We start from the raw sequence: 22,596 nt of genomic DNA, 5'->3' as shown, positions 1-22,596 counted from the left end.
CTATGTCACCACCGAGACCATTAGATATGGTTGGTGCCTGTTAAGATTACTTGAATGCCACCCAGGGCTTTTTTTTTGTAGCAGGAACTGCTCTGCATATTAGACCACACACCCCTGATGTAGCCAATCCTCCTGGAGTTTATAGTAGGCCCTGTAAGAAGAGCCTTGTAAGTTCCAGGAGGATTGGCTACATCAGGGGTGTGTGGCCTAATGTGCAAAGGCATTCCTGCTACAAAAGAATTCCTGATGCCACCTATTTATGGCCTAGGACTTGCCTACCTGAAGGACTGTCTCTCCCCGCATGTTCCCCAGAGAGTACTGAGATCGGGAACTCAAAATCTCCTAGATATCCCCGGGCCAAAGGAAGCCCGCTTAAAATTGACAAGGGACCTGGCCTTTTCTATTATGGCCCCCTCCTGGTGGAACCAGCTGCCGGAAGAGGTGAGGGCCCTGCGGGACCTTGCCCAGTTCCGCAGGGCCTGTAAGACAACCCTCTTCCAGCTGGCCTATGACTAGCTTGTACAAGAAACTGAGCGTAGTTATACTGGATGTCTGCTGCCCCCAATGTTTTAAATGTTTTAAATGGTTCAATGTTTTAAATGGTTTAATGTTTAAATTTAATGCTCTATGTTTAACGCCTATTTATGTCAGATTCCTGTGTTGTAAGCCGCCCTGAGCCACTTGTTGGGAAGGGCGGGATAGAAGTCATAAAATAAATAAAATAAATTTATTTATTTATTTGTATTGAAATAGCACCTAATTTTTAATCTAGTGTTTTATATTGTTGTTGTTTTATCGTTATGAATTGTGAGCCACCCTGAGCCTGCTTTGGTGGGGAAGGTGGGATATAAATCAAATAAACTAAACTATATGTGTTTTCTTAAAAAGAAGTGCCATGTTGGTTAATTAGGGTTGCCAACTCTGGATTGGGAAATTCCTGGAGATTTGGGATTGAACCTGCAGAGAACAGAATATAATGCCATAGAGTCCACCTTCCAAAGCAGCTATTTCCTTCGGCATTCTGGAGATCAGTTGGAATTCTGGGAGATTGTCAGACTCCACCTGGAAGCTGGCAACCCTATCAGGTCACTAGGGTTTGCTCCTAGATAAATGTTCACACAAGTTTGAATTCCTAGAGGGATGGATGCTCTGGATATTTGCCTTCCTTTGTTGTTGAATTTGCACTTTCTTATTTGTTGAGAAAATCAGTTGCTTTAGTTTTTCTAAGCGTGTTTTGTGATTAGAAGATATTTACCAATATCAGACGCAGGTTTTCCACAGGTAAAACATACTTCAGAGGGGTACAGATTAATTTAACTAAGGAGAACCTAGAGTAATAATTGTTGTCCCTTTATTGCACCTACCAAATACCTTCTGTTTTAGTAACAGGAACTACCTTGTTACTCTCAGTCTGCGTGATTCTATATGTAATTGATGGCTGCAGTGCTGGAAAGACTTAAAGCTTTCAGGGTTAATATTAAATTAACTAACTGCATGTAATTTCATCAGTAGGATTAAACAAAAGATGTGAAAGTCAGTGCATCTGACAGAGTGTTTCCATGGAGTGTTTCTGCTCTCAAAGCATAACTTTCCTTCTTCCTCCCATTATAGCTCAAAAAGCCCCTTGAAATGCCGCCCCGCCCCCCAAGCATTTGGGGGAATTTTGAGCTTCACCAGGAAAGGAGAGGTGGAAACATTGTGTACTGTGAGCAGAAATAATTTTTGCCATGGAAATGCTTTGTCGGATCCAAGCCAGTATGATCTGTTTGTACTGTTACGTCGTATTTTAATTATTGTAACCTACCCTGAGCCCACTAGCTGGGAGGGCAGAATACAAGCCAAAGAATAAACAAATAAATCCATCGCTGTCTGATCTTGCCCTAAATTTTAGGGATAAACTGGGCTCTCAGTGCAGTGGAAAATTAAACCAGGTAATATCTACCTGCCAGTGCTTCTGTCTTTTCTTGGTTCCTAGGAAGACCTGCTGCAGCATCCAAACATAGAAAGTCTCACTCCTCGCTTCTGTGACTCCCCTCCCTTCTGCTTTCCCTTGCGTTCAAGCGGTCTGCTTCACACAGAGGGAGTGGTTTTCCTTTCTATTAGCTCCGCTTCATAGGCTGGAGCGCTCTTGGGGGCTGGATTCTCTCCCTTAAACTGCCTTGCTGGAGGCAGCTCATAGACTCGGGCTGAAGCGCTTCGCAAGACACTGCCTGCCTTTTCGGACTAAAAAGAACCCTCCTGTTAGTTTTCTTCACTGGAACCTTAGCGTGGATATTTGATTTCACACCGAAAAGAGTGGATTGGTAAAATCAAATAAAAGGATCATGGGGCAGCTTCTTCCCTGGGGGCACAAGGTTAGTAAACTTCACACTTCATTCCCTTTCTGCCCGAGCTTCATTTTGTTTCTTGCCACTTGTTGTCCAACTAACATGGAGCGGCCAACAAGAGGAAAAGCTGTCAAAATTGCGGCCTGGTCTCTACTAATGTGTGTGTTTGTTTGTGTGTGTGTGTGTGTGAATGACTGAACACTGAGTTCCTGGTAATTTTTTTTTTAATTTTAAAATAAATAATATGGTGACCTAGTTACTGAGAGACTGGAAACAGAAACTCCCTGGTTAAAGAGCACCTGTTTTTTTTGGCAAGTCCTTAAAATGACTTTTCCTGGCAGGCGTTTCTACTGACCATTTTGTTTATATGCAAATGTGCTCAAAGTTTAAAAAGGGATGGTGGAAAGGAATTCTTAACCCCCACTGCAGGGGAAGTGGCTTCCTAAAGTTTACATAATGGACTTTGAAGCTGTCTAATAGCCTGAGGGGTGTCTCGATTGGCAACTTCTGTATATTTTCATAGACGAATGAGTGACACCCAGGGCAAGTCTCAGGGACCAGGTTGCTGCTTCAGATGTACAAGCTTCTGAGTCCCACAAGGATCTTTTCTTAGTCAAGGAGACCCCATGCACAGTCATACAGGGCCAGAGAATGTGTCCTTTTAGTACAAAGATTGCTACCCATTCCTGATTGGTGTTATGAATGGGCACGTGAGTGTTTTCGCGCATTGCTCCTGACAACATCCTAAGATGCTGGGAGCCCAGATCTCGTTGTTGGGAAGTTCTGGCCCCTTCCACTCTGGAGTGCCTTGAAGGGATACCAATACGTTGTGCAGAATGAGTAACAGGCAGGCAGGGGAACAACCTGTTATCGTAAAAGGGTAACCTTCTAGCTCCCCTAAGCATGGTCAGTGTAGAGTGACTGGGCTCTGGCACAGTGGTGGAGCATCTGCTTTGCAGGCAGAAGGTCTCAGGTTCAGTCCCCAGTATCACCACTTAAAAGGCTGGGGTGGTAGGTCATACTACTCAAGACCCTGGAGAGCTTCAGCCAGTCAGAGTAGACAGTACTGACCTTGACAGACCCAGTAGCCTGACTCACCGTAAGGCAAATTAACATGTTTGTCCTTGTGGAGTATGGTAGACCTTGGAGCTGCTGAAGAGATGATGGCGTTTCTCTGGGGGGTCACTGGATCCCAAGAGCAGGACGATTATTGCCTGTGATGGTAGCATCTTGGCTTCCATTGCCTGTGGTCGTCTTCTCTAGTCAGCAGTGTAAAAGAGCTGGTCTCTAACCAGCCAGATTCCTGGCTTAACCCCTGTGGGGGAGGGAGGGGTCAGATACACTGGGACAGGTGGATGCCAGAAATTATTGATCGGTGCATTTCTGTAGATGACTTGGGAGTACATCAGATTGGTGGGTGTGATTCTTGAACAAGACCTGGGGCTGCATCCTGTATGAAAATGCTGCTTGTGTATTGAAGAGCTACATGAAGGTGAAGGGCTATGGCTCGATAGCAGAACATGTGTTTGGCATGTAGAAGATCCCAGGATCAATACCTGGTAGTCTTCATTAAGGCAGTTATATTGGGAAAGTTCTTCCTCTCCCTGATACTCTAGAGAGCTTCTGCGTGTCAGAGTAGACAGCATTTTGCTGGATGGACCATTGGTCCAATTGGGTATAAGTCAGCTTCAGATTATGCTCAGATATATATGTCTGTTGAGGTGAGAGTGATCCAAGAGCCAGAATTCTAAGTAGTTTCTGCAAATGGATTCACCAGCAGCAAAGTTACTTGGATAACAGTTCTGGCATATATGTCTCAGCAGTATGTGTTCATGGGTAGTGCGAGAGTAATTACCCAAGGTAATAGAGCCAGAGGAGTTAGCTACGTTAGTCTGTTGCTGCAAAATAGTAAAGCAAAGGTGTCAAATTCATTTGTTATGAGGGCCGTATCTGACATAAATTAGATCTTGTCAGGCCGGGCCATGTGTGTACCTATTTATGATTAGGTAGCAGAGATATAAACTTTATAAAGGACACAAACAAACACAAAATTTAAAAAAAACCCCTTAAAACATTAGCACTCGGTCTTAAAAGTACTTTCTTTGCATTTCTCCCATGGGATTCAGGGAACTGGGCAAAAGAAGTTTAGGCTCTTTCCTTCTTTCACCAAGAGACCAGGAGGGAGAGGAGCCTCATCCAATAGAAGAGAGACTTGGCTCAGTAGCTCTGTTGTGCAATTGAGAGAATCTGGCAAAGCAAGCTGTTATGCAGAAGGAAGCAAGAGAGAGGGAGAAGGAAGCAGATGACAGCCAGTTGCTTGGGGGCCTGATTTGGCTCCCGGGGTGCATGTTTGACACCCCTGTAAGAGTCCAGTAGCTCCTTTAAGACTAAAATTGTAGCATAAGCTTTTGAGAAACACAGCTCTCTTTGCCAGCCATTCATCTGGCGAAGAGAGCTGTGTTTCTCAAAAGCTTATACTACAATAAAATGAGTTAATAGCAAAGAGCCCAGTAGCACCTTTAAGATGAACAAATTTCATTGTAGCATAAGGTAGATTTCCATGAGATGGAATTCAGTGAATGGGACCACAGACTCAAACTGAACTATGTGACGGTCATATATGATCTGTGTGTTCTCCTCTATAGCCTTGGATCTTGTTCCTGCTCAGATAGGACTATGGCATGTTGTCAGAAGGACCCTCTACCCCACCCACCCAGCACTGTGATCCCAAACAGAAATGGCTCGAGCAAGGATCTAGTTGACCCACCAGCCTTCTGTAGTGGGCCAAGTAGCTCCCCTCTGGACCTTTGGGGGTAACAGTTTCAGCAGACCCCCAGGTGTGGCAGCTGCCAGGGCTTCAGGGCCAATTCCTGTAGAACTCCCAAACTGCATGGAGCCAGGGAAGGAATGGTCAAATTAGCAAAGATGCACACCGGGAAACAAAATGCCAGTGTATGTTAACAACCAACAACTTTCAATACTATTAAAAAAGGGAAATCAGCAACAGACATTAAAGCTCCACGATATCATACCTTTTAACTATTTAACATTAAAAAGTCCACTATGCGGTCTTGTCAGTTCTCTATTTCAGCGACTTGCACATGAGAAAGAACGTTTGATGCAAGAATCCCACAGATTTTCTGTAGGCTAAGAGAGCTGGTGACAGGGTTCCAGATAGTCTCCCATTTCAAATATTCTTCTAAGCCGTAAGGCTCAAATAAGCTCCTCTAGTCCAGGGGGTAGCGGTCCGTGGAAAACTGTCTTCCACAAAACCGGCCCCTGGGGCCAAAAAGGTTGGGGGCCACTGCTCTAGTCTCTTGAATATGGAGCTGAGAGATATAATACATAACTTCCTTGTCCCTAGCTGTATTCGCAAATAGTAACTACTAATAAAAGCAATTACATTAAACTTACCAAATGCCTGCTCAGGCATCTGCACCCTCTCTGCACGCAGTACTAGGAAAAGGACATGCGGTCAGTAGGAAGGCTGAGAAATGGGCAGGGAAGGAAGGAAACACAAACAGCAGGGGAAGGAAGGCCTGAGTGGGGGTACTAGTGGTGGTCAGAGGAGGAAGGGGGCCTTGACCCCTGATAATCCCCTGTAGCTTACAGAAGGGGCCTATGGGGGTCCTGCCTCTGACTTCATCTCAGGTGCCCCAGACCTTCCCTTCCCCTGCCACTGCTGCAGGGGTGAAAGCTGAAAGGCTGGGGGCCACCCCTCCCTCTCCCTAGAATTCAGATTACATGGGAGGGGTACCTAGGAGCAGCCACTGCCCCTCCCATGGCATTTAAAGGACCTGCCAATCAGTCAGGCACCCTGAGTCGGGTGCCCTGAGTCATGGCGGCTAGGGCAGGGAGCCCCTAAGTGCCCCCTGACTTTTTTACATGCCCCCCAACTTTTAAAATCCTGGCTACGTGCCTGCCAAAAACCTGGAACCAGCCCTGATCATAGGGGTAAGGGTAGCTGAAGCTCCTTCTGCATGCACACCGGAGTACAACTCAGAACAGGAACAGCATTTGCAGCACTAGAGGAAAACATGCAAGCCATGTACGTCTGTGACAGAACTCACAGGTTGGGCCCATCGTCCCCACCCAGTGAATTCCATCTCATGATAACTGACTTCCGGTCACTGAAAATATAGTAAGGGCTGGGGATGATGTGTTGTTGCCAACAGCAACGCCCCTGCAGTTGTAAATTTAAATTACCTCTTCATAAGGATAAAAACTAGATTAAGGAACACTATTGTTTTGGGGAGGCAGCATGGTATAGCCCGATCTCATCAGATTTTGGAAGCTGAGCAGGGTCGATACTTGGATGGAAGATCACCAAGGAAGACTCCACAGAGGAAATGAATGGGAAACCACCTCATCTGCCTTGAAGGCCCCTGGCTGGAGTTGTCATGAGTTGGACGTGGCTGGATGGCACTTGCATACGTAGTATTCTGTGAGCCTCTTTCCTTTGTGGGGGAATTGAGTTAATTGACACAATAAGGAATTGGCTTAGAAACTGCGCTCTTAGAAATACTGTTTATACATGCTGACATAATTCAGAAAATGTAATTACTCGAGTCCCACTTCCCTGGCTCCCAGTGTCTTCTAATTCCACAGAACTCCTGTGTTTTATTGCATCTCCCATTTATTAAATTGCTTGCCGGCTCTGCTTTTAAAGGAATGAAACACCTAGTTTAACTTTCTTTCTCTTTTATTGTGGAAACCAGTCATGCCTGGAACTTATCTTGATGCAAGGCAACCACTCAGCTCTACCAATAAAAAGTCTTCCTTTGACCTGTTTTTTTAAATGCTGAGGTCTGAATTGTCGATCTTCCTCTTGAGAAATACTCACTGCTGTGCTGTGACCCTTTGTTAGTAAGTCAGCAGAGGCTGCAGTCACACCCACTAAATAATGCACTTTCAGGGCACTTTCCAACTGGATTTTACTGTGTGATATGTGTGAATTCCCCTTCCCATTAAGGGCTGGATTAACAATTAGGCCAAGTAGGCACTTGCCTATGGGCCCCCACACCTTTAGGAGCCCCGGGCTGGCTCCCCCCACCCTGTTTTTCATCCTGCTTGTAGCCCTCCCAACCTGCCCCCACAGCCAGCAACTGAGCCACTCTTTGCCCAACTTGCCTGGTCTGGCTGCTGCTGGTGGCGTCGCCAAGTTTGCCTCTGTCTGCCTCTCCCCCAAAGCTTTGTCTAAGGGGCTTTTGAGAAGGTGCCTGCAGGCTGCAGCAGGGGCTGTAGGCAGCGGGGTGGGTGCTCCAACTCTGAGATAATTTATGAGGAAGGCCCCCGAGATTTTTACTGCCTAGGGTCCCCCACAGAGTTTAATCTGGCACTGCTCCCATGCAGTGATTGGTCTCCTAAGTGTGATATCTGATGAGGATAGCATCCTTGAAGAGATGGGGTGGCCAGTGCAAAACCAGCAATGACTGGTGCTGGGTGGGAGGTTGTACTCTTAGCCTGCAGATTCCAAGGTGCCCTAAATCAAGTCTGACACACCTTTGGAAACCTTTAAATCCTTTGGGGTAGGTGCAATCTTGCAACAGTTGCAAGACAACAGGATTTTGCAATATTGCTGCAACACATTGACTTTTTGTTGTTGCTGTTGAGAGGTTTGGTAAAATGGTTCTGCTTAGGGTCTGACTCTGGCAGCGGGAGGGAATTTCCCCCCAAGTCCTGTTAGCTAAGGAGTGACTGAGCAGTTTGCTTTCCCCTGTTCCCTTGCAGGGTGTGTTCAGTTGCAGGGCTCAAGGCCGTTTCTCCCATTATGTAGGAGCAAGCTTATACTGGCCACCTCAGTTCATATTTAACAGGCAGCCACAAACACACTTTATTCCTGAATAGTGTATGTGTATGTTGCTTGGGCTTGCGCATTTATATGTCACTTTTAAAAATTCCATCCCCTTTCTACGCTGCAGGCAGCAGCAAACATGGTGATCTGCTTCTCCATATTATTTTAACAATCCTGTGGAGTAGGCAAGATTAACAGAGAATGAGCAGATGATGAATTGCCCGTTTTCTCCTGAATTTGAACCCGGGTCTCCTTGGTTCCAGTCCCAACATTCTAATCACTACTTGACATTGTCTTTCTTATACCTTTCACCTGGCTTTAGTGCTTAAACTGTATTTTTAGGGGGCTTAAGTATTCATATCCAGATCTTAAAAACAAACCAACCACTTTTGGTGTGGCCTGTCTGCTTCCATAGCTAATGTGAGTGGTCAGATCAGGCCTTCAGAATGGAATTAATTTCTCCTTCACTTCTGTTCCTGCCCTCCAGCTTTAAACACTACCTTGGGGGAAGATATTTTTTTAGTTCCTTTGGAATTTCTGAGATTACTCTTTAAGTGTATTTTCCCCTTCCTTTGTTCCTTTAAAGGCAGACGATTACTTTGCCTTATGTACTTTGCGTCAATACCAACTGGCAAAGTTTTTTTCTACAAATATTATGGTCTTTCTTATTTTTGTATTACTAATTAATATTCCCTGATCTGGCTTCCTGCTCATGAAGAAGTCTGATTTTATGGAGTGGTCAGTGAGGTGGCCGTCCCATGATCTGTTTCGTTTTTTAAACAGTTGGCTTGCTTGTAGAGTACAAATACACTCAAATGTTCCTGAGATGGGCCGCGCTAGTTCTGCTAATACTGTTGTCTTGTGCTTTTCCCTCTTGTTCCTTGTCACTCCTTCTTGGGTTGTTACTTTCAACGGTCCATCAGTGGCTATTAGCCACAGTGTGTATATATATGTGTGTGTGTGTATATATATAAATTTTTGGCCACAGTGTGATACAGAGTGTTGGACTGGATGGGCCATTGGCCTGATCCAACATGGCTTCTCTTATGTTCTTATGAGAAACTGATGTCTGGAATGTATTACTTTGGACTGTAGGTGCAGATTTCTCAATAAAACATTTCTTCTTATTAAAAACAACAACAACAAAAAACTGCCACATAGAATACTAGATGTCAAGGAGTAATATTATCTTCCTGGACTGATAGTTTTATGTGACTGTACCCATGCTTAACTGGATATTGTGCTATAGCAGTCTTCTTCAGATGGGATAGCATTGCTCAGTGCTGTCCCTTCCCCATGTTTTGTGTTCAAATGGCAAATCTGGTGTAGTGGTTAAGTGTGCAGACTCTTACCTGAGAGAACCAGGATTGATTCCCCACTCCTCCACTTGCAGCTGCTGGAATGGCCTTGGGTCAGCCATAGCTCTGGCAGAGGTTGTCCTTGAAAGGGCAGCTTCTGAGAGAGCTCTCTTAGCCCCATCCACCTCACAGGGTGTCTGTTGTGGAGGAAGAAGATAAAGGAGTTTGTGAGCCACTCTGAGACTCTGATTCAGAGAGAAGGGCAGGGTATAAATCTGCAGTCTTCTTCTTAATAGGGAATTGATATTCACAGTTTTCCTAGAGGATGTTACAATCACAGTATGTTGGTAGCTGGCAAATAGGGCAATAATGAAATGACATACTTGTTTGGTATCCAAATGTGAACAATATATTTTTTTGGAATATAACATGTTTTAGAAACTTGTAAAGCCAGGCCCTGTGCTAATAACTTATTCCAAACTGTGTATATAATTTCCCTGCGGAGGAGACAATCATTTTTCTATCTGTAGTCCTGATTTCACAGAATTCTAAACATGTTCAGGGCTTGAAGTTTCATTCCCTTTGGGCATGTTCTACACAGAAGGTGGAGAACTTGTATGTTACAGTAGTGGCTTTCATATGGAGTAAGCTGCCTGGGACCAAATCAGACGAATGAATTGCTTAGCCTGCCATTGTCTGCGATGTGTGGCAGCAGTCCTGAGAGAAGATTTTCCCAACTTCTCCTCTTGAATGTCTTCTTTACTGTAAATTGCATCATCTAGGACTGGCGGTGGGTGGTGGAAAGTGCCATCATCACAGCCAACTCCAGGCTGACCCTGTAGAGTTTTCAAGGCAGGAGACTAACAGAGTTGGTTTGCCATTGCCTGCCTCTTTGTAACAACCTGGTATTCCTTGGAGGTCTCCCATCCAAATACTAATCAGGGCTGACCCTGCTTAGCTTCTGAGATACTAGGCCAGTCTGAGCCATCCAGGACTATATAAATGCAAAACCACAATCTCCGCTTCCCCTGGACCCCAGTATTACTTTCTGGGAATCTTTTTCCTATTGACATGCCTACAGAGGAATCCTTGTGTCTCTGCTGTAGAAACCCCTGTGCATTCCAACTGGTTCTGGAATGTGTTTTGGATGTGCTGTTAGTTAACCTGGAACACTGACTGGTCATGATACCCTCATGGTCACCCCAGAGGAACTGAGAAGCATTTTAGATATTGTATGTACAGCCTCATCTTATACCCTCATGCTGATGTGAACACACAAACACGCTAGGGTTGCCAGATCCCTTGACCTACCAACGGGAGATGGGGGGAGAGTGAACTTACTGGGAGCAGGGAGGAATGCTAAAAATATAAGTGATGTAGGCATGGGGGGTGACACTCTGGTTTTGGAGCAAAACTCTATGATAGAATTAGCTTCTACCATAGAGTTTTGTCCCAAGACCAGAGTATTGCCCCACACTAATTACATCGATGTGCCTATGTCACTTCTGGCATGTTGCATGTATTTCTGTCTTCTTGCCTGTTTGGGGGGGTGGGAACAGAAAGGAGCACCCAAAACCAAGGGACCACTGCCTATACCAGGGGGTCTGGCTTCTCTAAAACACATATATGTAGCCTCCTTTTACTGAATCAGATGATTGGTATATCAAAGTTAGTGTTGTCTGTTCTGACCAGCAACACCTCTCTTCTCCTGGGTCTTTGATAGAAGTCCTACTACCTGATCCTCTTAACTGGAGATGCCTGGGATTGAACCTGGGACCTTCTGCATGCCAAGAAGATGCTCTACAGCTGAGCTACAGCTCCTTCTCTTTCATTGCCACCTGTGTATCTCCAGATCTCTGGGATATACTTGCCGTAACTTAGAGTTATCTCATCATAGCACTTAGTTGGCACTCTAAACTCTTCAGAGTCAGGACAATACGGAGCTGTTAGTTTATCTCTATTTCTTATCTTATTGGTTGGCTTCGTGTCTCTTCTCCTGCAAGGAGTGGGCAAACCTCGTGGGAAGACAAAGATGTGCATAGATCTATTCTCCCCACAGCTTTGTCGTTGCCGAGACAGCAGTTGCTGCATGTATAGATTCTGGGATACGGGAAGCGTGAATGCTGCCCACATCAGCTGAAGTTATATAAGCATGAAACTGAAGATTTTTGTCCATGTTGCTTGTAGCTTAGACATGATCCAAAGGCATGATCTCCCCCACCTCAGAATGTTGTGGGTATTTACTCTCAATTAAAAAGCAGATGAAACAACAGAAGTGAAAAATGTTATAATCACATCCCAGCCACTGCTTCTCAGTTGTCAGACAGCTCTCCCACTCTGCGTGTATTTCAGAGGTATTCTAATCACCAAGAAGCCATCTGTGTAAACAGATGGAAGAGAAAGGGAAGGGGGTTGTTCCTTTGATTCCTCAGCATGCAAGTATGTTGATTGGTACATACATGAGAATGGAGAACCTCTAATGGCTCTGTGGTCAATTTTATTTTATTCTGTTGTTTTCACAACACTGGAAAGGAGGACAAAGGAGAAGTTCATAATTTGCCCTCTAATTAGAAAGGCATTGTTATAATCAATGGGCCCTCACCTTTTCGTGCACTTAGTTTTACTATATGGCACCTCTCATTGCCCACTAAATGTTGGGACCATGTGGGAAAATGTGGCTTTAATGATAAGCTGAGTAGGTACATGAGTGCCAACCCCTTCTAAACAAGATTCCCTTCACCTTTCTGTGTCTTTGAGCCCTACTTCTTCCCTCTGTAAGTCCCTTAAGACTCTCACCTTTGTCTGCCACTATAGCTGTTCTCTAACCCCTGTTGCTGATTTCCTTTCATATCCAGCGGCATCTAAAGCTACCAAGCCTCCAGTCAGGTCACAGAATCCACCCCCCCTCCCCCCAAGCTCCTGGTGCCTGCCACTGCTCCAAACAGTGGTGGAGGAAGAATTTTTTAAAAGCCTCACTGGTTTCATGACAGTGATGATGTCACTTCCAGGGAAACTCCATAAGTGATGACAGTAGCTCTAGGATACAGGTAACTATGGTTTTACCATAGAGTTTCTGGTGATAGCTAGAGCTACCACCATCACTTCTGGGTTTCCCAAAAAAGTGATGTCATCATGCTTGTGATGCTGCTTCCCATCCACAACATCCCCTCCCTTAATATTCCCACTGGTTGCCAGAGCCAGCTAAAGAGCAACAGATAATATGCCCCTCAGTTTCTTCAAACTCAAGAGAATGTATCTCTGCTTCCCCAACTCCTATGCTGTTACTTGTTTGGGTTCTAGACAGCAGCTGGTCACTGCTCTTCTTTACATTCTTTCATAACCCTCCGTTTCCAGGTTTGTTAACATGACCGTTATTCCTGAACGTGAGATGTGCTGGTTGTTAGGCCTGCAGATAGGCTTAAGGTGAGAGTGGGGGTTGATATCAGGTTGTCAGACATCACAAAGGTGCAGCTGTCTTCCTTAAACAAGACCACATTTTCTGTCTGTCTAGGCAGATTTTCTTAGTGGGTGGGGGGCACAATTGAAAGTGGGCACATTCTCCTGAGGGAAGGGTCACAACCTTCTAAACACGTTCTTATTTCCCCCCTTTCCCACCAAAACCTCTCTCACATTGTACCAGCAAAGTGGTTGAGAAGGGGAAAGTGAGAAAGTTATGCATTGGAGTGAAATGGACAAACTTACAAGAATCTTAAAAGAACAAGATTTAGAGAAGTTTAAAATTGCGTGGAGAAAGTTTCAAAAGTATATTGAAAAACAATGGAACGTTAAAGGACATTTGGTGATCTTTGACAATGGTTAATCTTTAAAGAATATATATGGATTACAGTTTAAAAATGGGATTATTGGATTATAACTTTTTTATTTCTTTGTGAATGAATAAGAAGGACTATCGTGAGGATGGACTACAATTATAGCCTTTGGTATTTTTTCTTGCTTTTTTATGAAGAAAGATTCTTTAATAGATAGACTTTATTACCTTATAACTAATTAAATAAAATAGTAATAGGGAGTTGTTTGTTAAGGGGGTTGGCACTTCCAGGGGTCACCAAAAGGGGGTTGGGGTGGAGAAAATGTTATATATATGTATTAACTTTTAATAACAATTGATAATATGCTACTACAATATATTACATTATAATAAATGGTTTTAAATTTAAAAAAGAGAGAAGGGGAAAGTGAGAAGGCAATAAAATGGGACATGATATTTAACCATAGAATAGCCTGATATAGGAACAGCAAGATAAAAAGGATTGATAAAAGATCCCCTACTTTTAAAGAAAAACATTGGAGGATAATTAGGCTTACCAGGTGCCAGCTAATGACAGGCAAACTCTGGTAATTGTTTTCCCGATGCCTGCCAGTGCTCATCTGGTTAGTGGGCTGAAGAAGGTGGGAAAATGTGTGTGGATCTTCACTCTGCGGCCACACTACTTCCGGTGTGACACTCTAGCAGCTCAGCACTCTAGCCATTGGTCACCATTAAATTAAATAATTTACAAATGCAGCAAGAAGGATCAGACAATTTTTATATCTGGGATGGATGTCTCAATTTGTATTATATACTTCATATATGCTGTTTGAGAAAAAACAATAATGCACCCCAGGTTTTTTTAATAATGAAAAGGCCTTTGACTACGTTGGATAGTCAGTTAAAGAATACCATGGGAAAGTTTTTATTTGAAATTATCAATGAGCCAACAAGAAGAAATTTCTACGAATGTGGGAATTTCAACCCCCAGTGTATTTGAGGGGGGGGGGAAGTATCCCAGGTTTGCAGGAAAATCTGTTTAGTCTCAGCGTAGCCCTGATCTGTGGATTTAGATATCAGTAGATGTGGGGAGGGGGGGGCACATTTCACTATTAGATATAGAGGTTAAGTGGCAGTTAAATGGCTCAGGTGATGAGATTTTAAAATATATTTTCTTAGTTAGGAAAAGGTTATAAAATAGAGTAAGTGGGCATTGGATATTCGACTAGGAGCTAGCTGGAGACCGATAGTGTAATCCTAAGCAAAATTATACTTTTCTTAGCCTCTTAAAGCTGTGGCTTTGTTCAGGATTACAGCAGAATTCAGTAAGACTGAATTCATTCTGCGTAAGATTCCCCAGTTAGATATTTTATTGTTTGAAACACATGGGTAATGTATAAAAACTGTAGGGCTAGAATAATGGCAAATGGTTGTCCTTCTGAGTTACTTAAATTAAGTCATATATGGCTGAGTGCTCCATCCCCACATTTGCCATGTCCATTGAAATGCTGACAGTAATCGTATGGAATAATTTAGACACGGAAGAGCAGAGACTGGAAATTAGAACACATCGATTTAATATTAGCCTCTGTGCTAATGTTGTGACCTGCAGTTTGGTCTCCACCAGGATCCTCAGAAAGCTTACTCAGAAGTAAACCCCAGTATTTTCACCTATGCTTACTCCAGGATTAGTGTGCATGGGATTGCAGTATTTGTTTGGTATCTAGATATAAAATGAACTTCGGGAAATCAGAATGAAATGCTCCAAATATGCACAGAGGCATAAAGAATTGGATAGCTAAAGAACATTCTGTCCCTTGGAATATCACCTTGGTTAAATATTTTGAAATCTGCCTGCAAGAGGACATTTCTATCTTAGCAGGATACAATTATAATAAATAACACTTGGACATGGATAAAGCATTACAGTTTTAGTCAAGCTGCTTTGATGGTTAAGAAAAACAATTAAAGTGAACTTGTCACCATGGATAATTTGTTTTCATGCCTGACTGTTCCCTTAAACCTAATTCTGCTATTTGAGATATCCGGTTAAAAAAATTAATGCCCAAATTTATTTGACAACATAAACACTCAAGACTTGCAGCAGTTTCTTTATATAAGTACAAAGGAGTTCAAGAGTTGAGCTGAGAATATACTATTATGCAACATAGCTAGAGCAATCTTTGACTAGTTTACTTCAAAAAATTCTCCATGTTGAATGCACAGACCTTGGCTATCTACTAGAATAGGGGGAAAACAGAAACTTATAATGTACTTTGTGAAGTGAGTATCAGTTTGATTTACATCCAAATATAAATTGATCTCCCCCTTTAACATTAATATTTTATAGTAAGCATCTCTCATCTACTAATTTGTTAGGACAGCTCTCCATTTGGAATGATGATCTGTTTAGAATCTGATAGGACATCTTAGCAGTCAGCCTTTCAGGACATGGTTAGTAAAAAGGATGGCAGGTAAGAATTATTATACATGGAACAAGAAGAAAAACAAAACCCCAGTCTTTAATTGCATCTATTATAATAAAGCCCCAACCTGAATGGCCCAGGCCAGCCCAATCTTGTAAGGTCTTGAAAGCTAAGTCAGTCTTGGTTAGTATTTGGATGAGAGACCAAGGAATAGGGCTGCCAATCCCCAGCTGGGGACAGGGGATCTCCTGGTTTGGAGGCCCCACCCCCTTGCTTCAGTTTTTTGAAGTAGAGGCACCAAATTTTCAGCATAGCATCTAGTGCCTCTCCTCAAAACATTCCCCAAGTTTAAACAAAAAAAATTGGACCGTGGGATCCAATTCTGTGAGCCCCCAAAGAAAATGCCCCTGTCCTTCATTATTCCAAATGGAGGGAAGGCATTTGGAAGGCGTGCAGTCCCTTTAAATGTGATGGGCAAAACTCCCTTCAGAGTTCAATCGTGCTTGTCACACCCTTGCTCCTGGCTCCACCCCCAAAGTCCCCACATATTTCTTGAGTTGGATCTGGCAACTCTACTAAGGATCTCCATACAGGGTCTCCATACAGAGCCAGGCGATGGCAAACAACCTCTGTTTGTCTCTTGATTTGAAAATCCTACAACGTCACTATAAGTTGGCTGCAACTTGATGTCATTTACCATGATTCTTATAATAAAAGCCTAGTGTGAAAATGTATAATTGGATTTAAACTTAAATAACAGTACCCAATTATAGATATGAATTAAAATAAAGATGCCATGAGAAATACTTCTAAGTCTACAAGCACTAAGACTCTACAAGATCAGCTATTGAATGTTCAACTAAGGGTTTAATATCATATCTGTTATTAAGATTGAAATTTACACAGTTGTTATTTTAGCTAGCTGTTTCTCCTATGTATCTGAAACTTTTCATATGCTTTCTCATTGTTTAATGTGTCAAAACTTCAAAAAACTGTTCTTCATTCTAAAAAGAAAGAAAGAAATACTTGGGAGGAATGATTGTGCATTTGGAAGAATGTTGCAAATGTGGAAAAATAGATCTCAGTTGCACAGGTATTTGCTCAAAACAGACATAATGGCAACACAGAAGCAAAAAAAAAACCACTTAGCACAGTTCTGCTTATGTGAGACCATGTGTAAACTGGGAGGGACGGTGGCTCAGTGGTAGAGCATCTGCTTGGTAAGCAGAAGGTCCCAGGTTCAATCCCCGACATCTCCAACTAAAAAGGGTCCAGGCAAATAGGTGTGAAAAACCTCAGCTGGAGACCCTGGAGAGCTGCTGCCAGTCTGAGAAGACAATACTGACTTGGATGGACCAAAGGTCTGATTCAGTAGAAGGCAGCTTCATATGTTCATATATAGGTTGAGCACTTTCCTTCCTATATTTTATAGTATCCACAGTACTATAATGTAGTTTTGTCTACTGCTGCCTTTTACTTGAGTTTGCGCTTGCAGAACAGCTCTAGCCCGAGTGGAATTTTTTTGCTGGAACCAACCCAGTATGTCATTATGACCATTACGAGCAATGATGCTTGTCTTGATGCCAACTTTTTCATCTTGTTGCATTTTTATGCAACAAACTCAGGGCCTTTGCAAGGAAGATTGTGAATATCATCAAATAAATCACAGGCTGTGTTGTTCAGTATAACCCTAGAATAAGGCATTTGATTTTGCTAAAAGGCACAAGGACAAATATCTTCAGCTTATAACAGCAAAAATATATACTGTTTTGACTGGAAGAGCATGGCAACAGTAGCGTTAATAGACTGTTATCAGTCCTCCAGATGCTTCTCCATTTTTTGCAGGTCTAGCATGACATTAGGGTTCCATAATGGAACTTCCCATCATGTTTTGTCCTAAAAAAGCAGCCATGGGCATGAAATGTGGGAATCTGGACTGAGGTGTTGGGCAAAGGAGAGTTAACTCACCCCATGGGTTGGATCCTACACAGCACAAGCAGAGAACACAGAAGAAGGCAACTTCCCTGCCCATCTCCTCTTTCTATAGCCTTCTTCTTTTGGCATTTTTGTATATGAGCACCTGGAAGTCACATGGACCTCTGGTGACTTGGGGGGGGGGCTGGAGGGTGAATAAAGCCTACCCCTTCCTCCTGACTCTGGTATTTCAAGGAGGTCTCCCATCCAAGTACTAACCACAGTTGACCTTGCTTAGCTATTGAGATCTGATGAGATCAGGTTTACTTGGGCTATCCAGGTCAGGGCCATGTCCGTCTTATTCTTTACCAGGGCTTATAAAGCAGCCTAGGGAGGCTAGTTTCAGTTGGATAGTTTCAGAGAATAAAAGCATTACAGGTAGGCAGATTTGTTGTAAAATGGATTTAATTGTCCTGTGCAGAAATAGCAAATGCCAAGGTAATGTGTTTCCTTATTTCTTTTTTTAAATTATTGTAATAAATCTGTGTCTGCTTGTTCTTGTAACCAACGTGATAAATGTTTATGATAAAAGGTAGGGCAAGAGCACTCCAACCCCGTTGCTTTAGATTCATTTCAGAGGGGTGTTCTCTGGCAGCAAAATAAGAGGAGGAGGAGAAGAGGAGGAGATTGGATTTATACCCTGTCCTTCAATAGCCAAAGGAGTCTCAGAGGGGCTTCCAATCTTCTTTCCCTTCCCCTCCCCAGACACTCTGTGTGGTAGTTGGGGCTAAGAGAGCTTTCCCAGAACTGTTCTTGAGCAGAACAGCCTTGAGAGAACTTGTGACTGACTCAAGGTGGAGCGGCGAATCAAACCCGGTCCTTCCAGATAAGAGTCCATGTACTTAACCACTACACCAAATTGATACCTTAAAGACCATCAAGATTTTTATTGCAGCATATATTTTCATTGACTCGAGCCCATTTCTTCAGATGCAATGCAGTGAGTTTTGCCCCATCTGGAAAAGGGGCACTAATCCATCCAAATCCAAACTGGAATAAAATCTTGTTATCTTTAGATGCCACTCGGTGATTGTTTGAGGCTGTTCAAGGCTTGTTCAAATTCAGCATTTGGTTTCGGTGGCAGTCAGTGAGGTGCTGCCTGACAGAGCAGGCAAAGTGTTTGATTAGGATCAGTGAGGTGAGTTCAGGTCCCTTCACTGTCATGAAACTGTGTGGATGACTTTGGGCCCATGCCCACTTAACCTGTCTTGCAGTGTTATTGTGAGGATTAAAGAGGAAGGGTATACTGCTCTGAGGTCCTTGTATAACAAAATATTCATTTAGGAAATTTTTGTCCAGACCAGAATCAAACCCGGTTCTCCCAGATAAGAGTCCGCACACTTAACCACTACACTAAAGTTGTCTGATTGAACCAGGAAGATTTGATTGGCTGTGCAGATTTTTGGAAACATTGCCTTGGTGGCAGCTGCTATCACAGCACAAGGATCTTCACTGAGTGACTGAAGGTAAGCTGCATCAGCCATTTTGTGGCTGGCTCCACCTTCTGTATTAGCCATTTTGTGGCTGGCTCCACCTTCTGCAGCAGCCATTTTGCGGCTGCGCCCACCATACTGTCAGAATTCCAAAAGTGCCCATGTGCTCAAAAAGAATGGCGACCCTGCCTAATCACTACACAGTGCTGGTATACTTTCTATCTTTTAATCCATGAGATAGCAAGAGGATTCGCAAATACGGCTTCAAAGAAGCAACCACATTGTAAGTTTAAGAGAAAGCAAGAATTGCTCCATGGCCTTTTGCACATGTTCAAATGGTGGGTGTAACTCTGAAATCCTTTTCAGTTGGAGTGATCACAACAATATTCTAAGTGTAGCTGCACCGCAAATCTGTTAGTTAATATTTTATATTTAAATGTATATAAGCAATGCAACAGAAAAAAAAATGTATTATCTCTCTATGCTACATGTGTATATGTGGGCATTGAGATATGAACCAGGGGCAGTTGTGCCATGGGAACGCCATTAAAAATAGCCTCTTTGAGTTCTCAATCCCACCCCCAAGTTTAGGTTCCCTTGCTATGGGCTGTCCTGCTATTGCATCATGAGTTGCCCTACCCTGGGAACAGCTAATGATGTGGAACACAACCTAGAAAGTACACAATCAAGTGATGGAGGTAACTAAATGTTTCAGAATAACAGGAGAACTTGTCACATGGATGTCTCTTCATCAGCATCCCCCAGGGTAGAACTAACATCTTCTCTTGGGGCAAGTGATGCTCTGTATTCTTGGTGCTTGGGAGGGGCAACAGTGTGAGGACTTCTAGTGTCCTGGCCCCACTGATGGACCTTCTGATGGCACCTGGGTTTTTTGGCCACTGTGTGACACAGAGTGTTGGACTGGATGGGCCATTGGCCTGATCCAACATGGCTTCTCTTATGTTCTTTCTTATGTTCATGACCATCCTCTCAGTCAAATATGAGTGGCGAGCAGTGTGAGTGGCAAACAGTGTGATTTGAAGACACTCCCTGGGAGTACGCCCCATTTCATAGACTTGACTGGATTCTGAATTGACCTGAGAGCTGAGAACACACATTTGGTGTTGGAGGTGATGTGCATAGAGGTGCTTTGGATTACTCACAATGTTCAGTTAGATGTGGTATCAGCACATAAGAATACTGTAATTAAAGAAACTGACTGCTTCCCCTCCCCCCCAGTTAAATATTTATCAGTGTGTTCACTGAAAAAGAATCATAGTGTCCTAGCAAGAATATATGAGGTGGACTTCTGCATCTTGTGTTCAAGCTGGTTTGAAGTAGCTGAGCAAGATATTGTGTGCTTTCTTAAAGTTGGTGAACTGGAACCAGATAAGAATTTGTAATGGTTTGACTCCGTGCAAGTTACAGACTTCCATATGTGAACCAGATCTTAGATGCTCACTTGTAAACAGGAAAAGAGGCTGAAGGATGGTGACTGCCTTGTGGTCACTGAGGCAACTTGATCCATGGACTCTTCAGCCATTAGGAAGCATTGATGTTTCCTGCTTACCTGCAAGGCAGGTTATTTACATGGGCTCTGTGGTAGATCATTTGCTTGGCAGGCAGGTCTGATGCTTGGCATTTTCAGCAAAAAGGATAAGTTGGTAGGTGATGCGAAAAACCTCTGCCTGAGACCCTGGAGAGCTGCTGCCAGTCTAAGCAGACAGCACTGTCCCTGAAGGACCAATGATTTGGTTTAGTGTTAGGCAGCTTGATATGTGTTCTTGTATGTTCAGTAATGACTAATAAGCAAAGAGAAGGTAGTGGAAGTTTTTCTCCCTTAATTCCCACTAGGAAACATCGTTGGTTTTTTGATGTATGAAGTTCATATACACAAGGCTTTTTTGATAGAAAAAGCCCAGCAGGATCTCATTTGTGCATTAGGCCACACCCAGCAGGATCTCATTTGCACGTTAGGCCACACACCCCGGCACTAAGCCAGCCGGAACTGCATTCCTGCGCGTTCCTCTTTAAAAGAAAAAAGAAAAACATACCTAACATGATACCTAAATTTGTCTTCTAGGACAGCTGGGAGGGAAGGTGGCATGGTAAAGTCTGATCTCATCAGATTTCGGAAGCTAAGCAGGGTCAGTCCTGGTTAGTATTTGAGTAGGAGACCTCCAGGGAAGATTGCAGAGGAAGGATAGCTTCTCACTTGCCTTGAAAGCCCCTTGCTAGAGTTGCCATAATTCGGCTGTGACTTGATGGCACTTTACACACACATCGACAGGACAGCTGGAAGCTAAAAACATTCTTCACCTGAAAGCTGAGAACACACATTTGGTGTTGGAGGCTAGATTCTGCTTTTAAAAGTTAGAGCTGCAGATGCCTTGGCCTAGATAGGAAGCTACTTCATATTGAGTAGAGCCACGTAGCCCAAAGTGGTCTCTCTGACTGGCAGAGGCCTCTCTTGTCACTCCGGGGATTCATCCTGCAACTTGGTACATGGAACAGATATGCTCTCCTACTGAGCTGGGGCCCCTCACTGTGAATAACTGTGATTGCAAGGGGGGGGGGGGTGGCGAGAAATGTCAGCATGTGTTGTTTGAACATCAAAGGTGTGTAGTCATGTACATAACAGGCTGAAAAATGCTGGCTTATCTTATCTGCTTTCCATTCCTCCCCCCCCCCCCCCCTCAGTTTCAGTCTAGCTGTTTGGAAGTTGACTGGTTGTCAAGTATGTTTTAGTTTATTGCATGATTCCACTTCGAAACAGAGTGGGGGTTTTGATTCCTTGGATCAGGAGTATCAAACTCATTTGTTAAGAGGACCGGTTCTGATATATATGGGGCTTTGTGGGGCTGGGCCATGCATGTCATAAAATGTAATGCCAGGTAGTGGAGATATAAACTTCATAAAGAATACAGACAAACACAATTAAAAATATTATTTTTAGCTTAAAATATCAACATGCTTAAAACTCTTGCAATATTTTGTTTAAAATGGAAAAGGTGGGTGAATAGCAGGATTTGGCAATGCAATTTTTATAATAAAACATCAAGAAAAAGCACAAGGATTACAGCAGAAACTAAAAATATAAACTGCTCTGAGCCTAGGAAAACAGGAAATTGCTGGGCATTGCAAGCTTCCCCCCCTTTCGGTCTACTCAGATTGGCAGCAGCTCTCCAGAGTAATATCCCCCCTTTGGCTGTGGGTTCCCAGGTTAGAGTACTCACTAGACACCAATTCTCAGGTCCATTCAGCAGAGACAAACCATTATTTGTAAGGAGACCACTCCAGCAAGCAACAACTTCAGCTGGCCATACAAACGCTGGAAAGTGAAACTACTTGAGCTGTACTCTATTGAAATATACTGCAGCGCAGACAAGTTGCAAGGAAAACATGGAATGGATTTTCCATTAAAGTCTCTAAGCCCAGATAGACTACTTCCAGAGTAGTTTAGCTTGGCACAGAGACCTTAATGGAAAATCCATTCCGCACTTTCTTTGCAGCTTTGCAAGTCCAGAAGAGCTTCCTCCTGAAACAGGCAAAGACAAGACAGAAGGATTCCATTC

At 43.3% G+C, this 22,596-nt stretch overlaps 1 protein-coding gene across 1 annotated transcript in view; it reads left to right on the top strand.

Moving 5' to 3' along the window:
- Positions 1–2,191: 2,191 nt before the first annotated feature.
- The window catches only part of PLD1 (phospholipase D1), a 169,808-nt gene continuing 149,403 nt past the window's right edge, over positions 2,192–22,596 (top strand). Inside the window, exon 1 of the mRNA XM_060242509.1 lies at positions 2,192–2,354. The gene's annotated coding sequence lies outside the window, so the exon portion shown is untranslated. The remainder of the gene's footprint in view (positions 2,355–22,596) is intronic.

The sequence above is a fragment of the Heteronotia binoei genome, chromosome 6 (genome assembly GCF_032191835.1).
Source record: "Heteronotia binoei isolate CCM8104 ecotype False Entrance Well chromosome 6, APGP_CSIRO_Hbin_v1, whole genome shotgun sequence".
Classification (NCBI taxonomy): Eukaryota; Metazoa; Chordata; class Lepidosauria; order Squamata; family Gekkonidae; genus Heteronotia; species Heteronotia binoei.
Note: the sequence above shows the minus strand (reverse complement) of the source record. Positions and strands in the feature narration are given on the sequence as shown.